Here is a 26,802-nt window from a genome sequence, read left to right as displayed (position 1 = left end):
GAACACTAAGGATATAGGTGAGGCCCAACTCAGGGAAACTTTCATAGAGAATCAAAATTTTCCTATTCTACACTACATCAGCGCTAAAAATAGTACCTAATATACTTACATTGTATGAACCTCATTTAATTCTGCTGCTAGTAGGGGTTTTCTATCTTTCTACTCACCAATATGACAACATGCACTGTACACAATACCTTTAAATACCTTTCACAAGTCGGAGTCCTAAATATTGCCTTCAAAAAATTAATGTTGGATACCACTGCCTGATTTCAGTTCCCTGATTGCATTTCTAACCAGAAAAGTATAGCAGAGCAACCATCTTTTCAAACTCTGTAGATTTATAGGATTTTTTGAGAATTCTACGTACTAGCTGGTACAACCAACTGGCCGCTTGTAAATGTACTTAATCCTTTGGGCGTCAAAGTCAATTTTTGTCACCCTTATGAAATATACCTCAGTCAATTTTTTCAGATTTTTGCCAAAACTTTGATAAAAAACTTTGGCTGATAAAATATTGTGTTCATTTGGTCCAAAGTTATCAGAAAACTGACAGAAAAGTTCATTAAAATGGTAAAATGTTGCACTAAAATTTTGGCGGGGAAAATACAGCACTCAAAGGGTTAAAGGAAATGGTGAGATACTGATGATTTTAGTCTGTAATGTCAGGTGATCACTTTCAATTAAGGTGGTGATACCTCTGTTGATAATATTATCAATTAATTAAACAACTCTGATTATGAAACTGTTGAGTTAGAAAGACATTCAGGGTCAGATAAAGGGTGACCAATGCATGAAAAAAAACAAATATACCCATAAACTCTACAACATTTACTCATAAAACTGTAATTACATTGTGTCAAAACCATCCTTCAACATAATACTAAAAATCAGACCTGGGTAAATTTTACAAATTGAGTTAAATCATTGACAAAACAGGATTATGAGTAATGTTGGATCCATTTAGCTGTACAGTTCTGGGTTTAAACACTCTGCTTGGGGGCTCTGAGATCAGTTTCTCTTTCTCTCAGGATCATGATTAGTCTCGCATGCCAGACCTCGAAACCGGCGTGCGGCGCGAGCGGCGAAGCCGCGAGCAGCGAGTATCCGCAGGTTACAAGGTCTGGCTAGAACCGACGTGCTATATATACTGTCCAATAGAATGCTTCGAAAATCGGCTGGATGAAAGAGTACATCTGTTGTTTATTCATAAATGTAGGTGGAGCGTCTAAAAATAGCCTTTTGAATTTGACTGAATGATCGTGTCATTCATCCAGAAATGTTTCATTCGAAGTAAACTGCCGTACGTTGACCTCAGACAGTACGGCTTCATGAAATCACGGTTACGCTATACCCAGTGACCATGATGAAAAAAATCTGCAAAAATGATCTATGCCGTTGAAGAAAGTGGTGATGGACAGTCTGAAACCGAAGCAGGAGGTAGCCATGCCAGATTATCTGGAAGGAGACGACGTTTCCGTGAATTTGCCGACAAAATATGGCCAATCTCTAATTTTAAGATTGCTCCGGCCTTGCTTCAATGCTTGCGATTGCATTTTGTTGATCGTCGACATCCTCTATGGAGTTTGCTTTTTCATTTTGCTCCGTTCAAACGAAGCTCAGATTTTGGCCCCATTCAACTGCCGATGAGCTGGTGGTAAATGGCCTCACAAATAAATTCTCGCCGTAGATTTTTGCTTGAGTGTTTTTTTCGGCACAGATATGTGAAACGTGGTGGACAAGTACAGTGAAAATGCGTTATGGCCGTCTGTACGCGGTGGTCCAAAGTTATACTTATTAGCATAGGAAAGACAGCCCACTTTTGACGTCATCACATTCCTGAGCAGTTGTTCTTGCCAGACCTCGTAACCTGCGGTTACTCGCTGCTCGCGGCTTCGCCGCTCGCGTCGCATGCAGGTTCGAGGTCTGGCATGCGAGACTAGATAATGATTTGAATTTACAGGTCAAAGAATCAAATGTGGTTCAATTGTTTGTAAAACACTTTGTCAGTGAACACTGATTCTTTCCCACTGGATGTAAATGTATTTATTGAGATATGAAAAAGACTGAAATATTTGACTGTCTGTTTTACTTCATGGTGAGATATTAACGATCCCTAATTTTGTTGAATTAAGGCCAGTGTATGTAATTATGATCTCTTAAGCTATCAATTAAAAAGAATTGTCTTCTGGTATGATCATTAATGGCTTACACACTATACATAGACATTATTTAAGATTATCACTCAATGCAACTACAGTACAACGCTTGATTGATATTTTATATTGTGTCCAGTAGCTAAGTCTTTGCTCTAGATGAATTTCAGTTGGTGCTGGATATTATACCTGCTTGTACATCTGAAATGGAACCTTAGATGTTATTTTCATCACTATGATATACATATAATTCTCATCACCTACCCACATTTTACACTTTATACTCATTTGCAGCACCCAATGCACATCCATCATTCATTCTGATACCGTAATATTTTGTAAGTGGATTCTATTCTATTCCTGATACATTGCCATGTACACCACACAGCAAACCAGCGTAAAAAGTTTTCTGTACACTTAAAATGTAAATAAAAGACAACGCTAAAATGAGGATATACAAATCTGGTTATCGTCACTGTCACTTCAACTGGCAGACCGGGTGTGAGAGTCTTGCTGTCCAGACCTCTTCGCTTCGGTAAAAGTGGAAATGAATTGGAGAACTTAGCATCACTGAGCAAAGAGACTGGCTTTGCTCATTGCCATGTCTATCCCTACTGAAAGCGCACTTTGCATTAATGTGTTATTCAAGTGACAAGGTTGGGAAACGGAGACTATGGGAAGGCCTGATTCCAGAGCCCTTTATGTTATCAGCTGGTCTATTCCCATGCAACTGAAAAAATAGCAACTTCACTTCAAATGTATGTATTGTAAACATTACTGTGTAAACTGGACAGCAAGTTTGACATTTGATTTGTGAAATACGTGTCACTATAATGATAGAATGTCAAAGCTTGTGGAAACAAAATGTGTAGCCGGGCAGATTTTCTCCCATGTATTATTGGAAAAATTGGGTTGGCATACAGCATTGCCAAAATACACTGCAACTTGAAGTAATGCCATCTGAAATTATTGTCATGTTCAATGTCATGCCGTACACCTCATGTTGTCATTCTGAGCACAAGATTTCACTTTTCACAAACAGCTATGAAACAAGAAAGCCTTATAATTTTAAGAACATTTTCCGTGTTGGTGTCAAAACTCACATCTTACAGTAATGTCTGCATTGGCAAACAGTTTAGGAATGAATGTAAATTGACACATACTGACGTGTTTAATCAAATCTTTTAAACACATGGATTGTAAAAACAGCCATTCCTCTTTATTATCTATGAATAAATTCATATTTGTGAAGTGATAGAACAAGCCTGAGCTAATAATGGATGGTTATGTATTCCGCCCCATACACCTAACACGAGCTGGAAATTTCCTTTTGCTCTATGATTATGTAACAGAAAGGTTACCGTGATAACTGTTGATTAATCATATTTAATTTAGCTTCCTTCTTGGTAAGATAATTAAATAAATGGAATGAAAGTTTCCACACTGAATTCACTGATTCTGTTACTAGAAATTCTTCATAAGACAACACAATATATGGAAGAAAATGTAACGGTGAAAAAAACAGTTGGATGATCTATCATCAGCAGTTTCGGTGCAGTTGGTTATTTAATAAATCACAAATTTTTATAATCAAAGGTACGGACATGGACATGGATTGGTTTAATGGCTGCTAAGGCCAAATAAAAAATATGTGTGTTTCCAATGACCCGATCAACCTGCCAACCCTAAACATTTTCACATTTTAAAAATATTTTGAGTAAATAATCTAAATTTTGTCAAACTTTACTGATCTCAGCCAACACACAGAAAATATAGAAAATCCCTGCGACCTACTTACCCTAATTTTAAGAGGCATGTTACGAGAAACACCAAGTTCTGCATATTATGCTGTTGATTATAAATGCATGAATATGCTTCCTGTTTTCTTGAGCTGGGTGATCATTTGGCTGAATCTATTCATCAAATTTGACTAACGAACGAGAAACTATTCCTTCCCTGAAGCATTGACTTGGATTCTCCGTTGTCAGAAAGTACATTAATAATAGATATATCCACCAGCTATATTCAGTATGTGATTTTCAGTGACATGTGTCTCTTTTGCCTTTTTGAAACAAGGACACCAGCAGTTGTCATTCACATTGTCCACACAGTCCGTGGGTAGCAGTAACGCCCCCACAGATTTGCTTTTCAATATTATTCAGGATGTTCACCATCTGCACATGCACTGGTACTTACTTTAAACATTTCTTTTGCTATTCATTTTTTCAAAGTTTTTGTACTTTTGAACAGTCTACTGAAGTAATAAACTTTAAACCAAAATGGTGAAACTTTCTGTAAATTTCACAGAAAGGTCTTTTCCTTAAGAAGTGATAACTTTAGTTTCTACACTCATTATAATACTGTATTGTTGCTTACGGCTTCTAGAGAAGTTTGCGCAAATCATAACATTTTCTCAAAGATATACACTTCTGCTTGTATCTCATTACCAAAACAAAACATTCGGTTAATTCGTAAGTTTCTGAATATAGTTTGTTTATAAACTTAGACAGTAACTTCAAATCATACTTATGATAAGCCATCATGGTACAGTTGATAGGCTTGCAGAACTTTGGTATGGACAGCGTATTGACTCACTGTCAAAGGATGAAGATTTTGAGACTCAAAGATTGTGTTGTGCCTTTAGCAGTGCACTTTGCACCTCATTGCTTCACTGGGGGTTGTGTGATTGACGATCACTTCTGTAGGAGGTAGTTCATGCCTGGAAAGTGAAAGATTTAAACTTTGGTAGAACTTTCAGAAACTTTCCTCAAGCAAACTTTCAACCATTCCCTTCCACAATCAAAAATAAAGATCAGAGGTCACTTTCCAAACTTTGGCACTAGAGAAACAAATTATACAACATTTACTGCTGTTTGAAATTCAAAATGGCCGCCATCCCTGTGTTTACTCCTGGGGGAAAATAAAATTTTCTGTTTTCACAAAACAAGCCTGAGTGACCAATATCTGTCCCTGAGGTACACTGTAACTTAAACCATTTTTATTAGATTTCTGTTCATTGATGATTATTTAAAAATATATTTCTTTTTCTTTCTATTTCATAAAACTGGTCCAATAATCATATATTATTGATCAACTATTTATCAAGTACAGTAACTGAAACATACTGCCACAGACTGTTATTATTATACCAGATCGCTTCAGTTAAAATCTTATTCTGAGCATTATTAATGATAGCTGCACTGATGAATCAATCATACCCATCCTAAATTCTAAAATTAGCCCTTGTCACAATTGTATTATGTGTAATATAAATTACACATGAGATAAAGAGAAATATGACAATGGAAGATGAATTGCCATCTGACAATAGAACAAGAAAATGTTTCATATGCTACGCCGTTTTTTGAAAAGAATGAGCACATGCCCTCTATATGTCACAACGATAATAAATTTCATCATTAAACACAGAACAAAGCTGTTTATAGTGGGGGAAATCCATTCTCAAATATAGTATGATTGGTAATGACACATTACTGCTGTCATAAATTAGAACAAGCTGAAGGAAAAACAATTGTATACTATTAGGTAATGGTATTACTTTGGAATGCATGATACCGTGTTTACATGTATGCAAGCTGTAGTGATGGTCCTATCAACATGGCCAGCACACCTATGATGTGATTGTGAGTGTCCTGAGAGACGCCTCCTTACGGTTCTGTGATGCAGGTATTAAAAAAGACAAGTACCGGTCGATCAGGGATCTACCAAAAATGAAGATTTTCATTTCAATAGTGTATCACCATGAGATACTAGCTGGGTTAGTTGCAATTTGACAAGAAAATCAACATCTTGTTTCCAAAGTCACATTTGGCATTACCATAAACTTTAGCATGCTAGAAGGAACAGTCACAGCATAGATTGTCTAGTTACATGTGACCAAGTTTGGAAGGTAAGATTTATACACTGTCCGATTGGATGCTTGAATTCACTATCTAATCAAAGAAGATAAGCCCTGTCGATTATTATATGCCAAGCCACAGTCATTAAAATAAAATAAAAACTTGACTAGTACTTTAAGAGTCATTTACATCAATAACAACAGTGTTATCAGGTAAACTTGAAAGTTTAAGTAGCCAAGACCTCAAAGTATTTTGCTCTCAAGCGCTCTGCTAATGCATTTGAGAACAATTCCAATGCTGTGACAAAAAAATAGAACATGGTGAGGAATACAAGTGATTTCACTGAAAATGGACAATTTTATAGTTAATAGCAATAGGCAGCCTATTGGGACAATCTTTAAATTCAACAGCACACACCCGGTAATTTCCTATACTTATTGCTCTTCAGGTGTTTCAAGCTAGACCTCGCCATACCTGCAGTTACTCACTTCCCGTGGCTTCATTGCTTGCTGCACATATCATGTACAGTACATTGTGTTGGATTGTGGTCTGATGGACAAGACTACCTGTACCTGTAGTATCTCTGATAGATAAGGAACATACAGTATACTACCACAGTACTGTTCCTGGTCAGGAATCATGCATTTTTAAAGTAAAACACACACTTCCTCTTCAGGGATTGGTGGTGGGGATACTGTTGATTTTTCACAATGCTATAGTCAGTATTGAAATATTCATTCTCTGGCGGCTGATCAATTATGAACAATGTTGCCATTATCAAGTTACTCTAATCAGTAGAAATGGTGCTAGTAATAGCGTAAGCTTTTTAAGTAGATTATTATTGAATTACAGCATTCATTTCCGTGCCAGTGTATTGGATGCACTTCAAATCTTTTGAATTTACATTTTTAAATCACAAAGCGGTAACATTTACATAAGGATATAAAACACCTTTGCAAAAAATCTTTTTTTTTTCTTACATGATATTGCTGCAGCATATATTCTGCTGTATAAAATGTATATCAAATTTACTATATATTTCCTTGATTTCCTGTTTTTTATCACTTTTATGGTGAAATATTCAACATCATTTAGAGTTGCTTTTCAGTTCAAAAATGAAATATGAAAAAAATAAAAGGAAAATGTACTTTCACTCACTCTTCCTATCCTTTGAGAACACGCTCTTCGAACAGTAGAGGTAATTTATCAAGGAGCTGTGAAATTGTCAGTAATTAAGCAAGGAAATGAGATTAGCCACAGGGACAAGCAACACTTGAAATGCTTGAGATGGGGCCATTTCAATTACCGTGGGTGTTCAATCTTTTTGAAGTAGGTGGCAAATTATCATCAGTAGACAACCAGGGACGGGGGTTCACAAAGGTGTGCATAACTCTGCATGGACAGCAACATTGGAGTACTATTGATTAAAGTTTGTAAATATTTTGTAAATTTCTCCTGTTCTGATTCACTATGAACACACAGATCAAGCTATGTTAATTTCTGTTTGAGTACACTCTCACATCCTGATTTTGTGCATGTGTTTGCCACTCAGGTTTGCCTTTTCACTCGTCATGTATTTGAACAGATTTATAGGCATTTACATAACATCATACAGTACCGGTATCCAAATATAACCAATCCACTGAATGAAGCATGACTATTCTGTTCAAGTTTAGTGCATAAATTCTTCAAAATCACTTCCTTTTTGTCTTCAATATTTTCTTTTGACATTTGCGAAAAACATCATATGTACTATTGAAAAGACATATAGCACCACTAAACTAATCAATTTTCGAATTATATTACGTATGGTGCAAAAGATTAACCACTTTTCAAACTTTAAGTACTATTTTCATGGGAAGCCATTCTATAGGGAATAAGTCTGATATATTTGGCTACAATAGATAAACATTGATGATACATTTCCTTTTATGGCATACTATTTTAATGAGGGCCAGGATGGCTTGCACTTGTTAAATTGCATTTTTATCTCATATACGAAAACTCTTCCTCAAAATAATAAAGTTTCAGGCAGACCTAATCTATTAATTATTATTAATAACAAGGACATGATAATGCATTAAACTTCTGCCCACATGTCCCAGGGTACTCTATGGTGTGACTTAATTTTGTCACTTATTTACATTGTCTGATCCACACTTAAAACAACTGTATTACCGTACCTCCTCCACATCAATTTTTGTAAAAAATGTTAAATTGTGATATTAACACTGTCACAGCTTACAGTTTTCTCCCTTTCTCTCTTAAAGGTAAGTCATAATATTGATACAAATAATTTCTTTCTCCACACTTTTACTACTGTTAAATGATTCATGTTCAGTCTACAGAATGCCCTACTTTCTTTAATGCTCTACGACATTATAGCAGATAGTCAATATGAGTATTGTGCAATTCCTCTGAGAAGCAGATTGAAATAGTTAGTTCTGTCTAACGGGAATGATATGTTCCAGAGCAGTGTCTCATGATGTAATCTATGACAAAAACATGCATATGCAAATATGGTAGTAATCCTGATTTCTCCGTGGTGAATTCAGTCTCTTCTTCATTGTATACAAACCAACAACGCATGGCATCTATTCACACGGCAAAGACATCACACAGTTTACGTTGAAATTGTTACATGAAGTGATGAATAAGTGAAAGTTTCATTGGCATACATAATTGCCTGTGCTACCAGTCTAAGGCATACTGTCTGAGATAGGGAAAAGTAATAAATAAGAAAGAAATGCTTTGGTACAACTACCAAAATATGTGTTGCAAATGCTTTGACTAGCAAGTTCCAGTGATCAAAAAGGGTGTGGCTTTCAAAATAACCATCGCACTATATACTAAATAATGACAGATATACAATTTTGAGCAAAATTTAGTTTTTTAGACCCTAACATTGAAATTTTAAATGCGCAGTGAAAATGTACATCAAAATTATGTACAGTTTAATGCCATTTACTGTGGTCAGGACCAAATTACTCACACTGACAGAATCATTCCACTTCAGTCAACAATTGTACAACAATTGTCACTTCATTGAGTCTGATGCATCCAGCCATGGACTGATGACATTAGCAAACAGCCCTGAATATGCTTACGGCTTTAAATTAAGTCATGTTGATAATGTTATTCTGAGATACAAGCTGTACAGTTGACATGAAAAGAGACTGTCAGAATTTTCTTTAAATGATAAAATATTGGTAGTATAGTTCATCAATGGGAACATATTTTCTTCCATATGCAAAATAATGAAAAGTATCAACACACATGCGTCCACCGGAGAGTTACAAATAAAAGCATGAAAAACATGAAATTAGTTAAGTTGTGTTTCAAATAGTTTGACAGATAATTCAAGTTTTGCCATGCCTTAATAGTTGAAGGATGTAATGATCAAAAATCTCTTTCAGTTGTATACGTTTTGTGCACAATTGTACCAGCATAGATGTGTAACAGGATATTTATTAACCCTGTAGAAGTGCAAAAATAAAGGTAAAAACTGGGAAAAAAATCACTTGCATTTCCATGCAAAGTTTGTAAGGAAATAAAACTTGTTTAAAATTCTTCATTGATTATTACTATTAAATATGATGCCATTGTAAATCGCAGGTAAAGTGAAACCATTTTAAGTTTTTTCTATCCCTTTATAATATGATTCGCTAATTTCTGCTGGTTATTTACCTGGTACTGATATGTGAAATGACCCCAAACATTGTCATGCTGTCAATTTCTTCTACTAAGGTAGATGTACAGGTAGCGTAAATGTAACATTATGTGAGGCTATCAACATGCATATCAATGATATTGCAGCAGTTACCGTAGGCATTAATATGGCACTAATCATACCATACATATATCAGTCACATTCCCATGTTGATCCTATTCTGCTGTAATTACGTCAAATTTCTCTCCCAGTGGAGTGATATTTCATATTGCAAATGCACTTGTTTAAAGCTGCGGAATAAATTTGAATACTGGCAAGTCTCCATCAACTTGACCAATTGAAATGATTCTCAATACATTAATGATTTGGTAGATGAATAACACATTTCAATGTGTTCATTTCTTTTATCGCGATCCAGACCACGGAACAGTCATTAATTATTCACAAAATATATCACTGAGTATATTGGCACAGAGTTTTGAAATAAACATCCGAAAGTTAATTTAAAAGTTCGAAGTCAATTTCAACTGAACATTACAGAGTTTGGGGATTTGAAGCTAATGAACGGAGTTTAATGATCCACAGAGATATCGGATTTTGTCATGAAACAACAGGAAGGGAGCACACTTTTATTCCGATATGAACCATTATCTTTCCCTTCCATTAAATTGTCAATGAAAATACTTTGTCAGTGATTTATTAACTACCATGACTGTATATTGAGAAAAGGAGAATAGAGCCACTGATTGTGCAATGAGAAAAATTATATTATTGAAATAGTACAGGAGATGTTTTTTTCTTGTCAAACAAAAGTTCTACATGAACAAAGGAACAATTCTTGATTTCTGTCTGGTATTAGGTACTTATTATTTTTGTTTGGCTATGCATAAAATGCTACACATACCTCAAGACACAATATGTCAACCAAGGGACAATCGTACACAAACCGTATTAGGTGTACTTTGGTTATACTGCAAAGCAAGGTTCCTTCTAAACTCCAAATCAAGTGCATTATGTCATTCAATGCAAATAAATTACCATAATCAGGCTTTCAGTTTATTTCCTCTGTTCATTTCCTGAGTAGTTCACTAATTTGCATCATGTATACGTTTTTTGATCGAATTTTTCTCATCTACACGTACCAAGGGGTACCGGTATGTATCTAACTGTATATATCCAACCGGTATGTATCCAATTGTACGTATCCAACTGGATAGTCTGTGAGAATCAAAACAATTAATTTCCCCTTTTTAGAGGTGAGTTTATCGGTCCATTTACTGCAACCAGTAAATTATACTTGTTCGAGGGATACACTGAAAGCGGCTATAAAAATATATATTTTTACTTTTAAAGTTACTAGATATCTAAATGGTAACACAAATATACAGGTATCAAATAAATATGTACTTGTGTCTGCATTGTGGCATTGCCAGCCTTTAACAAGATGGTATCATGCACATAGTGTTGTTGCCTGGTAATAGTGAAATTCAGCATCACTTTCTCCATGCAATCATCCTGCCCAGATGCCTAGTCTGCCCAACTGGTTCACCTCTCAGCTGTAGGGATTGTAGATGCTCCATCTTACGGTAAATAGTCCAGTCAAAATAGGGTTAGACCCACCACAAATTGCAACAGAATTTTTTTCTTCAGAATGCATTTTAGAGAGGTACCCAGAACAACATATTAAAAGTTTACTCGAATCCACCTTGGGGAAATATGCCTAATTTGCATAAATCAAATATGGCGGCCAACCATCCAACAAAATAACATAATTGGTCATATATCACATGTTAAACAAGCTATTTCAGTGATTTCAAAGTCTGAAACTAATTATTTGGCTCAGGGAATCATTTTGGAGGTATAATGTTTTATATAGGCACTTCATTAATTTGCATAATTCCAATATGGCTGCCAACATTTCTATAAAAGACATTTTCGGTCATATACCACGTATTAAACAAGTTATTTCAGTGATTTATAAGTTAAAGGTATATTTCTTTGGCATGGACAAATATTTGGCGAGATGCTATGATTTGCATTGGCACTTTTTTAATTTGCATAAATCCAATATGGTGTCCAACATTTTTACAAAGGACATTTCCGGTCATATACCAGGCATGGAACAAGCAATTTCAGTGATTTTAAAGATTTAATATTTTTCTTGGGTATAAAGAAACACTTTTAGTGGTCAATTTGTACAAAGGCCCTTTGATAATTTGCATAAATTAAATATGGCTGCCATATAAATGGCCCGTTGCTTAATAGCTTCTGATATAAATACGGGTTTAGTATAGTTTTAAGGAATCTATCAAGAAGAAAGTCCTTGGACATTTAAAAATTTTGATTTTTCTATACATGACGACTGTTAATGATTTTTAGTCTTCTGAATAATATATTCTCTTTATGAACATAACATCAGATTCATCTGTGTACGGCATTTTTGTAATTTGTGTGAGTGTTTAACACTGTACAGTGTCAAAACATGTAATCTGTAATGTTTAATGTCGAAAGCAGACGTGTTCAGAATCTTCAGTTTTTAATTTAGGCTGAACCCCCTTATTTATGATTGCATCTTTATAAGATCCCCTAGATGATAGGCAAGAAGACATCACACATATCAGCAAAATACAATAAATACAACAAAGCTAAAAAAACAGAAAAAATGATATGACCGAAATAAAAAATGCCATAATACACAAAAAACAAGTCATCGTTGATGACACAGTCCCCACTTGTTAATCGGTACTTTGATTACAGGTCCTCAAAGAGGATAGAGTCCTCTTCATTAGGTCTGTGAGAAAAATACTTTTGAATGAATTCGCTTGATACATGTCTGAGTTATGGTTCAGGACATGAAAAAAATCGTAACAAAATGGTCGCACAGCGGCCATATTGGATCGCATCACAAAACAAATTGATGTGCATAGCTATGACATTGGTCGATGTCCTTGTACCAACTTTGAATAAAATTGGTCAAAACATGCGGATATGCCTGAGAAATGGCTCTGTACATGAAAAAATCGTAATAAAATGGCCGCCTGGCGGCCATATTGGATCGTATCACAAAACAGATTGACGTGCATATGTATGACATAGGTCAATGTCCTTGTACCAACTTTGAATAAAATCGGTTGAGATATGCCTGAGTTATGGCTCTGTACATGAAAAATCGTAATAAAATGGCCGCACAGCGGCCATATTGGATCGTATCACAAAACAAATTGCCGTGCACAGCTATGACATTTGTCAATAAGCTTGTACCAACTTTGAATAAAATCGGTTGAAACGTGCCTGAGTTATGGCTCTGTACATGAAAAAATAGTAATAAAATGGCCACCTGGCGGCCATATTGAATTGTATCACAAAACAAATTGATGTGCATATCTATGACATTGGTCAATGTCCTTGTACCACCTCTGAATAAAATCGGTCAAAACATGCCTGAGTAATGGCTCTGTACATGAAAAAAATCGTAATAAAATGGCCGCCTGGCGGCCATATTGGATCGTATCACAAAACAAATTGATGTGCATATCTATGACATTGGTCAATGTCCTTGTACCAACTCTGAATAAAATCCGTCGAAACATTCCTGAGTAATGGCTCTGTACATGAAAAAATCGTAATAAAATGGCCGCCTGGCGGCCATATTGGATTGTATCACAAAACAATTGACGTGCATCTGTATGACATTGGTCAATGTCCTTGTACCAACTTTGAATAAAATCGGTTGGAACATGCCTGAGTTATGGCTCTGTACATGAAAAAATCGTAATAAAATGGCCGCCTGGCGGCCATATTGGATCGTATCACAAAACAAATTGACGTGCATCTGTATGCCATATGAAGTAATCCTTCTATCAAGTTTGAATGAAATCGCTCCAGGCATCTCAGAGATATCTGCGTGAACGGACGGACGGACGCACGCACGCACGCACGGACGGACGCACGCACGCACGCACGGACATGACCAAACCTATAAGTCCCCCCGGACGGTGTCCGTGGGGACTAATAAAATTTTGATCTATTGCAAACAATGCCAGATTCATAAAAACTTTTAGGACACACAAACTTACAAAAAACTGAATACTGCATGCTTTAACAAAGTCTTACAATTAATCCAAACACAGAATCCAACTATTACACAATACAAACAAGTACATCTTGAGTCATTTTTCCAAGTGTCATTTTTCCAGATGTACATGTTTGTATCGTGTAGCAGTTGAATTCTGTTAGGCTGATGAGTTGTTTGAATTAATTTTTAGCTTTTGCTAAGCATGCAGTTTTCAAGTTTTGTGAGTTTGTGTGTTGATCAAGTTTTTAAGAGTCTGACAAAATTTATCTGTATTGTGGCATTCGTTATTTTTGGTCGCATTATTTTTGTTTCTGCGTTGTTATTATCTTTGTTGTGTTTATTGTATTTTTGCTGTTATATGTGATGACTTTTTGCCTACCAAATAGGGGATGTACCAAATTCTAAGATGCACTCTGTCACTAAGAAGGGGATTCAGTCTAAAGCAAAAACTAAATATTTTGTACGCCACATTTTTTAAACAGGTAAACATTGATGATTACATGTTTTGACACTTTACAGTATAAAACACATATAAAGACGATTGGAACTAATTTTGGATAATTGGATGGCGAAGTAATGGCAATTTCATCTACAAATTTAATCTCATCTGCTTTTCGTTTTACGTTACACACTTGTTTTTATGAGTAATTTGCAATATTGCAACATTCAGCTATACGGCACCTAACATTTTGAGAAATTGAAAGATATGAAAATCCAATTATCCCGAATGAGTTCTTATCGTGTTTATAAAAAGCATAAGTAATGCCGTAAACATATGAATCCAATGTTATATTCAGAAAGAGATTATTATTAGACAACTAACAATCATTAACGGTTGTCATATGTACAAAATAACAAAATAATTAAAATTGCATGGCTTTCTTACATCTCATTAGTAAACGCACATAAACATATATGTATTTTAATCCATTCGGAAGTCATATGTAAGTCCTTCATATTCACTTTAACACTCTTTTCAAAATACAATATATTTATTTCATTATCTATCTTCATTCTAAAATGCCATGGGCTTAAAGAATGACAATCGAAACTGTGCTTAAAATCATGACAAGCAAAATAAACCTTATTCAAAACGTAGGCATTTTATTGCAAATAAAATAATTGTTTTGTTATATCGCATTTAAAGAACATAATGTGAAAATTTCAGAATATTTGACCTAGCCAGACTGTACTGGAGTTAAATTCTTTGGAAACCTTAAAATTGGAAAAAAAGGAAGCAGGAAATCGGGTGATTAGCATACATTTGCATACATTAACACTATATCATGCAACTTACGACTGCTTGCCAAGCTAAAAGTGAACTTAACCAATTTTTAATCTTGGCTTAACAAATTAATCACAATTGGATAAATATTTGCAAAAAAAATTATTTTGGTCAAAATACGGTGTGTTGGGTGCAGTGTCATCTTAAAAGTTTCTTCTTGATATTCCTAGCTCTTAAAACTCTACCAGAACCTTATTTATATTAGAAGCTATTCGGACATTATATGGCAGCCATATTTAATTTATGAAAATTATCAAAGTGTCTTTTAAAAAAACTGAACCGCCAAAGGTGTTTCTTCATGCTCAAGAAATATATTTAAACTTCAAAATGGCTGAAACAGATTGTTTAATACATGATATAGGACAATAAATGTAGGTATATTGGCCGCCCTATTGGATTTATGCAAATAAACAAAGTGCCACCGCAAATCATTGCACCTCAAAATCGTATGTCCATGCAAAAGTAATATACTTTTAACTTTAATATCATTGAAATAGCTTGTTTAACCCTTCGACTGCTGTAATTTTTACACCAAAATTTTAATGCAATATTTTACCAATTTCTGTGAACTTTTCTGTACTTTTTTTTCATAATTTTGGACAAAATTGATATCATATTCCATCAGCAACAGTTTTTTATCAAAACTTTGGCAAAAAGCAGAAAAATTGACTGTGGAACATTTTACAAAGTTGATAAAAATAGACTTCGGCGCTCAAACGATTAATACGTGGTATATGACAGAAAATGTCCTTTGTAGGTATATTGGCCACCAGATTGGATTTATGCAAATTAACGAAGTAACAATGCAAATCATTGCATCTCGAAAATCGTTTGTTCATGCCAAAGAAATATACTTTTAGTTTTGAAATCAGAGAAATAGCTTATTTAACCCTTTGACTGAGTAATTTTTACACCAAAATTATAATGCAACATTTTACCAATTTCTGTCAACTTTTCTGTACTTTTTTCATAATTTTGGACAAAATGGATACATTTTTCATCAGCTACAGTTTTTTGTCAAAATTTTGGCAAATAGCACAAAAATTGACTCTGCTACATTTTATAAAGTTGATAAAAAATAGACTTTGGCGCTCAAAGGGTTAATACGTAGTATATGACAGAAAATGTCTTTTGCAGGTTTATTGGCCACCATATTGGATTTATGCAAATTAACGAAGTACCTATGCAAATCATTGCATCTCGAAAATCGTTTGTCCATGCCAAAGAAACATACTTTTGACTTAAAAATCAATGAAATAGCTGGTTTAATACGTTGTTTATGACCGAAAATGTCTTTTGTAGGAATGTTGGCAGCCATATTGGAATTATGCAAATTAATGAAGTGCCTATATAAAACATTATACCTCCAAAATGATTCCCTGAGCCAAATAACTAGTTTCAGACTTTGAAATCACTGAAATAGCTTGTTCAACATGTGATATATGGCCAATTATGTTATTTTGTCCGATGGTTGGCCGCCATATTTGATTTATGCAAATTAGGTATATTTCCCCAAGGTGGATTCGAGTAAACTTTTAATATGTTGTTCTGGGTACCTCTCTAAAATGCATTCTGAAGAAAAAATTCTGTTGCAATTTGTGGTGGGTTAGGTACCAAAGTCTCGTAGATTGACTGGACTAAAAATGTGCTTTGAAGACAGATACTCTGACTCTCAAAATTCTACAATTCTTTTCTGATCTACCACTTGTGAGTGTTCATTTAAAGCTCTCAGAGTAACAAAAACTTTCAGCATCTTAGCTTTTCAAAAATCAAACATTTCAGTTTTTCCCCATGGAATTAACAGAGGGATATGGCAGCCATTTTGACTATCAACTTTTGGTAAATGTTAGGTAATTTATTTCTCGAGTACTAAATTTTGCAAAGTATAAATCCCTGAATTTTATTCTCGATTTGGTATGAGAATGGTTGAAAGTTTCATTGAGGAAAGTTTAAGCAACAGCCTTTCACTTTCGAGGCACATAGTACCTCTAAAGCTTGACAGCTTTGCATATTACAAAGCAAACACTGATATGCCAGCTGGAACTTGGCATGATCATTACGTTTTGCTGTACTTGAATTTGCACTCATCTTTGACACCAGGGATTTCATGTAAGACCCAAATTCAAAGGAACATGGATACTATGAGTGCACCAATGAAATGCACTGGTACATAGATTGTATTTTATTGAGCATGTGTAATATGCAGTGGTATATTATTTTCTTAAACCATGAAACCATGAGTTCAAGAGGAACTAGAAACACACTGCTGATGATATCATCACAATTTAGACCAAAGAAGCTTACAATTCGTGGCAAATGCAACCTTGTTTTTTTTGTTACCAGCATTTGAAATATTTTAATTTCATCGAGAAACCAAGAATTCATCGATCAATTATTTTACAAGCAGCCTTCAAAATATTAATTATGAGTTGACAGCAAGTTTAATACTTGAAATGATGCGATTGATGAAATACGTGACTCTTACAGAAGTAATCAAGTATGGCAAACACCAGTACGTGATGGAATAGACAAGTAATGCATGATGCAATCATCTCCTTCAGAATAATGTGACTTTAAAATTTGTCCAATCATATCCATTCATGATAAAACTTTATCATGTCCATGAGACATTCATCCACTAACCTCTAATGGTAAGAGGTAGTACTAGGTGTTCCAAACACACCCAAAAAGATTGGTCCAAAGTCGGCAAATTTGCAAGAGTTGCTTTTAAATCAAGTCATAATTAGATATGCTGTCACTCATTATTTCCCTGCAATATTTCCACATCCACCTACAAAAAAGTTGAAGCCAACCTAAGGACTCGGAATATTAATTGTTTTGCCAGATGGAATAGGAGATCAGTTACCTGTAACTCAGTTTGACAAGGAACTAGTGTAGCTATGGATTTGCTTACTGAACATGGAATGTACTGCTTCCACTGAAGATTTTCTCTATTTATGGAAGTCCCTGTTGGAAAACTTAAATTGTCCTTTCTTGACTTATCAATTGCCAACTTCATGATTTATTCATGCTGGCAACTCAAGGGAAATTACAAAATCAGTGATGCTTAGATGACACACGGTGTGTACATAACTATATTGGATGAAAAATTCTTACAAAAAATATTTCTATTTTTACAATTTTGGAACACATGTTATTATACATGTCCTTGCTTATCACTTGTCAAAATATACCAACGAATTGCAATCACAAATTTTACACAACTTTGGAGAGATGACAAAAGCTGACAGATTAGTCTAATCGGATTGGGTTCCTCTGCAATCACATATCCATTTATGTCTGCTAATGTCTAGGATGGGCAGATTAGGTAGTCATTAAATATGGCACACATGAGAAGCTACGGTGACGACATGCTGTTGATGACAATTGTGTACCCAAGGCAACAGTGTCCAATATTGGTACAATAATTTCATGATAATTGCTTGATTGGTTGCTGACCGAAAATTTCATTAGTGATTTGACAAAATGCGGCTGTTTTTCAACAAAACACAACAGATACATCAGTACTGCCTGTTGAATCTTCATCTCAACTAAAAACTAATCCAACATCTTTCTAGTCCACTGTACAAATCAATCTTGATAATATCAAACATAATATCTATAGGCACATCCCAGACAGCAGTATAGACAATATAACAAGATTACCATACATCTTGAGGCAGTGACATAGTTTTCTCAAATGTGGCGCATTGTATAATATGACTGGAAGGCATTGAATCATCTACTAGTCATTTCTTTGCTTTAAGCTGCCAAGCAAAGACAAACTTTGTTACTCTACCTTGAATCTAACACAAAATATTACACAATTGCATGAGAGGTTGACAAAATCATCACAGATTACCTAGAAGGTGAGATGTCAACATATTCACTGTTAATATGGCTTTGTCTGAGAGAACAGTTTGACTGGGTTGCATGGACCTTGGTGGAATAAACAAGTTATTAAATTCAGAGGCTGCATTCAGAGACTCACACTGATTGTTGCATGCCTCCTGCCCAGTAACAGTAATAAATTAGCTGTAAATATACCTGCATGAGTCCAAACAATAAACTAAACAGAGTCATTGTGATTGCACTGTGGTCAGGTTGTCCAAATGGTTGATGGAGAAGGAGATCAAGCAGCTAATATTCATACAGATCTAGTGACTGTATCATATTGTCTTATGTACTTTGAAAAACAGATGTACCCTGTTATCATGGAAATTAAAAGTGAAATCTCCAACTCCACTGAGATGCACCAGAAGTAGTCTTTTTGGTTTCATTGCAAGTTAAAGCAGACCACTTAAACTTACTGTTATACCTGTCCTGCAGAACTTTTCCAAAATTAGTATATGGCTGACTGTTATTGACCATTCTTCAAGTTATCTGAGGAAAGTAGCTAGTTCTGGCAGCAGATAATCATTCTGCTGATAAGTTTGGATAGTCATTACGTGAACAGCTACAACTGGCTAAGGGAGCATGTTCCTCAGGGATATCTCTCAAAATCTCATCAATCTTTGCTAGCGTAAGCTTGAGGATTTGGCTGTTTCCTGTTCTATTTTCAAACACGTCAAGAGTTTCCAATTTTCTTCATTAGTTTAAATTGAGGATACCTGTCGTTTTGAATTTCAGAAACCAAATTTTGGATAATTTGCTTCTCTATTAAATTCAAAAATAAGCCAGTGGTGGCATATTTTTCTTCTTGACTTTAAAAGGAGTTATTGAATGTCTCTATCAGGAAAGTATAAGAAAACCTTTATCTTAAAGATGCCTACCTTAGGGGTGGCCATTCAGTGAGCACTATATAGCTATTATTGTCCTGCAGAGATCTATTGCAGCATTTTTATCCTAGAAATGAGCTAATCCTAATCACTATCTATGCAATATTAGAATTTGGTACATTATCACTCCTTTTACCATTCAATAGGGTTGATACAATCTCTGATCAATGGGGAAATTGCACAGTAGAGAAAAAACATAACAGCATGTACAGGCAAAGGTACGGTATAAGATTACTCGGAGATGAAATGGTCACGATGTTAAATCAGTTTGAATATTGAGTTAACTAATGTGCAATCTTTAAAAAAGTCAGTATGAAAGATCCAAATGAATGCAACAACCTTCTAACTTTCTAATTGTGGTGTTTTCAAATTTTCATGTGAGATAGAATTGATTGGCAGTATACTCAACAGAAACAGATGTTAGTAACACCTGAAATGCTTGTAAAAGTTTCCAACACTGATGATTTTATCATCAGAATATGATGCTAAATTGGCAGCTTCCTTTCATCACCATGGTAACTTCATCCTTTAATGAGACACTGAGAAATTATGAGGAGCTTCCTATGATAATTGGCTGTCACTCAGACTATCAATTTGGACAATTACACTAAGTACTGTGGCTTCTTGTAAGAATAGGTCCCTATTACAGTGTCATCAATTATCCTGAGACATGACACTTATGTTGATTGTCTACACTATTTTCTTCAAGTCCCATTAACCCTATGGAAAACCATGTCATCTGGTACTTGACAGATATTTCCATCAAGAAGAAAACGACCCTCAACAAAATTTTAAATATTTTCATTTCCTTCCTTAAAGATCCATTAGCTGTACCTTTTTTCACTATTTTTGCTTTAATGAGTATGTCAACTACAGTTTCTTGTTCTACTCCCCAATTTGCAACACTCAGTATTCAGCTTGTCGACTCAGCCTATATTATGTGTAGACGGTGCAGTACGTGTTATTGTTGAAAAGCGAATTCTGGTCTGGACTAGAATTCAAATGTCAACAACAGTAATGCATTCTACACTTGTAGACGTGGCGTTGAAAGCTAAATAGTATCTTGCGTTTGGACATGCTTTGGGGAGTCGAACAAGAACTGTGGATTGGCATATCAAACAAACAGTGTGAAAAAATCATAAAAGTTACAGTACTGGCCCTGGAGACATTTTAGACTGCTGAACCAACACCTAAATATTTTAGTATGCAGTATGGTAGAACTGAAAAGAGCCTCTTATATTACCGGGTTCAAAACGAATTTTCACCAATTTTTCACCAGTTATTTTTTTCACTTAAATTTGCACATCCAAGCGAAAATGTGGGAGGGGGCTCCTTTGGACCTTGGAAACATCAATTTTGAAATAGATTTGGCCACCTAGTGCATCAATAACTGTGACTAGCCTAAGTAAATAGAAATTTTTATAATATTTTAGAGAACAGTTCAGTCTGTAACATTATAAGGTCAATTATTGCCATCCAACCCTCTAACTGGTTGTACACACCCAACATTGTGTGAAATAAAGTTCTCTGAACAACAACAGAGAACATCCAGTTTAAAAAGGAAGACTTATGAACAGATTAATGTGAACTTCAATTCATGTTGTAACGGCTTCATCTTTTCCATTTGGACCACGTACTAATTTGAAAGTATTTTTCTGGTGGTCTGCATTGATCACCACATAATAATTTTACATCAAACCCAGCTTTGGGTATCTCAGCTACCCCTATACCTGTACCAGTTGACAAATTTACTTGTAACACACAAGAAACATACATGCAACTCTGAAGGAAGAGATAATATATCTCCAGTGAGTGCAGGCATAACCAGTAAAGGGAAATAGACAATAAATATTGTTGACAAATTTACTTGTAACACACAAGAAACATACATGCAACTCTGAAGGAAGAGATAATATATCTCCAGTGAGTGCAGGCATAAACCAGTAAAGGAAAATAGACAATATATTGTTGATTGCTTCACTTTACATAAAAATGTGTATTTCTTCACCACTATGATGCAAATCGTACATTACTGATAAAGACGTGCAGCCTGGTGAATGAAATAGGATGTGACTGTCAGAGCTCTATTAAATTCGAAGGGCAGATTTTCTAGGGTAAATCTCGTACGTAGTAAATTCATGGTAAAGATGTTACATGTACACTAGCCTGGATTCAATGAGAGGTAAAATTCCTATGCACCAAGAGTATTGTCTTCCCCTAAAGAAAGACATGTAGAAGTGAAATATGAGGACAGTACAGAGACACACACATTGGCATTACCTTTGTATTGTTTCTGTAGTTGCATTGTGGGTAAAAAAGAGAAGTTGCATTATGGGTAAAAGGGAAATGCTTCTTTACAGTATTTAGTTACATCTAAATAGAGTTTTAAGAGTAAAGTCAATGTATGTATTCTTTTGTGGGCAGCGTTTTTGAAAACAGATCATAAAATTAAATGTATTCATGAAATTTTTCCACCAATACATTGTAATGGAATTCTATTACACATGATTAAAAATTTAGTACAGGTCATTTTGATCATGCTGGACATTATTTGGAGGAATAAATTTATCACATTTCATGTCAGTACTGGTAAAGCGTGAGGCAAATACTTGAACAATTATATGAAAGAGTGGCAGAGTTCAGTTCGCCATTACGATGACCCAGAAGATGACGTATAACACTTAGGTTATGGCTCAGACAAGTAAATTAGTTTTGTTAGCATGAAATTGAAGTGTGTGAGAGCAATCCACTTGAAACAATCACAGCTGATAACGTTAATTTGATCACATGACGGCTACAAAGTTCAATTCAATTCGATACACATCAGGAGACAGAGAGCAATTGAAATGCACCAAGTGAAGCAGGTGTCTAAACTTCACTCAATTGGTACGCAGACGAGCAAATTCAATTGCAATCGATTAGTGAAATGATAGCTGGCAAGTTCAATTCTACTAAAACCAAAAAAAGCCAGGGAATTCAATTAGTTGATTGCTGTGAATGGACAAGTACTGCACTGATCCAATAAATGCTTCCCTTTACAACATGTCATGCACATATTCATGCATAGTTTCTGTAAAGCTGGCAGTTCTACAAGGTAGTGCACAGTTTTCTTAGCTAGGGAGTTTTTTTCAATATATTAGTGACATAGGGAGTTCAGAGCTAATGTCTCACTGTCAGCCAATAGTGAGAACAAGTCAAATCTTCTTTTCTGAAGACATCTGTTTGGCTTAGGCTTTTTTAATTACCGATGACAATAACACAATCTCTACATCTATCTGACTAAATAAAGATCTCAGATCATCTGCACAGAACTACTTATCCCTTGACCTTTCTATGACTTTGTTAAAGCCAGATTATGTAGATTAAACATTTGCAACTTTTTGAACAACTCACAGCAATTTACGCTACCGTGTTCAGTTCTATAATATTTATACAAACTTTATACATACAAATGGCCGACGAATCTACCTCAAAATCTCAATATTGTGTATCAGGTCAGCCTGCCACTTTATATTCTTTTCCCAGCGAATTCTTCTCTCTGTCAGATTTTATACTCCAGTACAACAGTGTCACTTCTATTAAAGTATCGGACAGTTACTCTGCCCGATTCTGGAAGGGTCTGAAATAGAATAGCGATATGCAGCAGAACCGGAAGATTTGAGAAAATAACTTTTGCGTTCAGAATTTGTGTTCCTTGCTCAATTTTCCTTCCTTACCAACCAACAAGTAATCTGCTGTGCTGTGACAAGAGCGCTGATTTTTTTAAACCACCAAGTTCACTTACCTCCAAGAAATCCTAACTATTTCTCATATCCCTAATATGGTAAAATGTACGAACTTCCCATGGCTGGTAGTTCCATTATCATTATTGTGAGTAATTTGAAAGTAATCATACAATTTAAGATATCTGCAGTATACGACAACTTTGCTGCAACATGTACATGAACAGGTGGAAAGTTCATTTCAGGTGAACTCAGGAAATTTTAAAGAAAATACTTCAGAAATGAAAAGCTGAGCTGGCATATTGAACAGCATTCATACTTACAGAATCCTGAATTATTGTCATTTTTGTGAATAAATCTTGTTCATCATTAAAGGAGTGTGATGAGTACAGGTACACGCCAGCTGAGATTACAAGTGACGAAGAAAAGAAATTCACAATTTATACCTGTATGCTTCCATGACAATTTCTCAACAGCCGAATATGGTAACCATGGCACCTGATATAAATTTCCCTTCAAACAACTACATGCAGTCTTGAAAGGTATCCAGGCACTGTATCTAGGCAAAGTTATTAAATTTTTAATCAATTTGTGATTAATGCTCAGGGTTCGGAAGTCGTATCCTTTGAAGGGTAGAAAACTCCACATGAAAATCCTGAAGTACGGCTAACTTAACACCTGCAGCCAGTACATTGTATGGCGTGTTAGAACTTATGATTTATGATATTCTTTGACCTGAATGCCCGGAATACATTCAAACACTTGCAATATCACCATTCTAAAATTGGAACTGCCCAGCTGATGCATGACTGATCACGCTTCCTGTGAACTTTTCACAATTTACTGGCAGGCAGTGTACGCACGTTTAAATTACATGATTAACGTACAACTTTGCATCTGAGTCATATCAGTACAACTTTTTCTTCATACATTTGTTTGTTTTAGCATGGTTTCACTTTGAATCCAGAGAATTCCATCCTAAACTAGCATGATATGCTCATCAAACATTCAAAGTCAAAGTGCAAGACTAAAACTATTTATAGTTTCACAAAAAAAACCCCAACTTTTTGTCATGAAAACTATTGCACTTGCATTGAAAGAACTTACGAGATCACCATCTCAAACTATTGCTGCGGTGACTTTTACCCACAATGCTTTTAAATACCATGCAGTTTGACCCCTTAGCACAAGGTAAAGCTATATAAGGTAGCAAGAATTTCTATCGAAGAATTAATGAGGTCAATGTTAGAGTTTACACTGTAACTATAGCATGGCAATGGTACCTTTCTAGGCAGTGCAGAATCTAATGGAGAAACGTACTATATCACCAAACACCATGACTGTATGATGCCTTCCAGCACATGAGGTCAAAGGTTAGAGTAGCTGTGGTTGATATGAATAATATAATAATAAATACGATGCACAATATGTAAAATATTCAGAAAAAAAATTAAAATCAGAGCTAGTATCACTTTAGGGCTTGTACAGAATTTACAAGGCCGTATAATTCACATCACGTTTACAGAGTGTTCCATAAGTATGTATGTATACACAAAGTGCACACATTCCATCACAGTTGTTAGGCAAAGCTTTCAGGTCCATATGTAAGAGGCCTTTCATAATCAAAAGTAGTACACCCAAATAACATGATGTTAAAGGAAATGCTAGCTCCAAGGCATGAGCCCAGTCAGGTTGTTAAAAATTTTTTAAGTGAACAACATTTTGTCATTGATAGATGGTACAGTGGCTAAATAAGTTCAAAGAAGCTGTATTCAACCTTCAAGGATGAGAAATATCTAATGGGAAAATCTCTAGGGCATGTAAAATGACAAATAAGTCATACAGCTGTTAATAAACCATTGTAGTGCTTTCCAGAAAAGTACAAGGTAATTCATATTGACCCAAGGTATTAGGTATCAACCAGTAAATCTCTACAGGGATTTTGGTTCAGAGGGCTATAAACAAAAATCAATAATTATTCTAAAAAATACATCTACAGCCTTCTTGCTTTTGCAAAAAAGTGACAGAATTCTTTTAAAAAAATATGGGTACCCTGCTCACTCCTGAAAAATATGTGTCTTAAATTGAGTCTTTGATTTGAAAAAAATGCATGTCCCCATTCTGATGGCCTGTTCCACCCACAACAAATTGTTGCATGCCCAACTGGGTGCCATGGATGGGTATGAATATGGCAGAATATTGCAGCAATGACAGTATAGCATGCCAGCAGTGACATCCTGTTCTGATGCACATAGAGCCATGAATTAAGTATATTTAACAAGAAAATTAATTGTGGGTATTTGTCTTTTGAAAGGAGTTAATGAAGACTGAGTCACACTATTCTGAAACTAAGTCAAACCAACAATACATTCTATAATAATCTTACAACAGAATTTGTTAACAATGGCTAAATATAGAACATATAGACCTTGATTTTATTGTTTATGAAATAACTGTACCAGCATCACTTCAATGAAATGACAAAATAAACTGTACATCTTGGGCTCCACTATCCAGACTTGGAAGTTGGAGAAGATTTCAATAACACCATACAAAAACTAAGCTTGGGAAACAAAATTACGAGGTAGAACAAATTATTCCCCATACTGCAGTAGTTTTACAAGCATTACATGGTACAACTGTTACGCATGGTAATTGTGCTCTTCAATGGAAACATATATTACCTAAACCCCTTTTAGGCAAAATGCACCGTGGCTGTTAAAGAGAACTACCTGTATTACCGACTCTCCAATGGTCTGTTAAAAGGGAAAACAGCTTTTATACATCTCCAACGGGTGGTATTAACGGCAATGTACTGTAGCATTTGATAGCAATGATTTATTATTGCTCACGAACAGAATGATAACCTGTCTGTACCTCGTATGCCTTTCTGAATTCAGAATCCTTCCAAGTGTCAACAACTTGCCAGTACAATGCACATCTATATCTTCACAATTAACAATTAAAAGAAAACATTGTCCTTCTTCAACAATTTTACACAAAACAAAATTAAACAAAATCTGGCAACTAGTTTAAAACCCATAAAAATTACTACAGGATTACCCTGATTTCATTAGAAGAATATAGAGCTTAGAAACTTGCACAAATTATTTAAATTTCACAAGAGGACTACAAATAAAATTTATGAAATCTCAGCAAGCACAATCAGGAAACTCAGTGAAACTGCTATACACAAAATTTTATGCAATGTGCAGGTCAAAAAAAACACATGGAAAATGTCAGCTGGGAATTTCTC

General features: G+C 35.1%; 1 protein-coding gene across 8 annotated transcripts in view; it reads right to left on the bottom strand.

Moving 5' to 3' along the window:
- Positions 1-26,802, bottom strand: part of LOC139116105 (cAMP-dependent protein kinase inhibitor beta-like) — a 130,377-nt gene that overhangs the window by 6,937 nt on the left and 96,638 nt on the right. The gene's annotated exons all lie outside the window — the stretch shown is intronic.

Source organism: Ptychodera flava, chromosome 17 (genome assembly GCF_041260155.1).
Source record: "Ptychodera flava strain L36383 chromosome 17, AS_Pfla_20210202, whole genome shotgun sequence".
Taxonomy (NCBI): Eukaryota; Metazoa; Hemichordata; class Enteropneusta; family Ptychoderidae; genus Ptychodera; species Ptychodera flava.
Note: the sequence above shows the minus strand (reverse complement) of the source record. Positions and strands in the feature narration are given on the sequence as shown.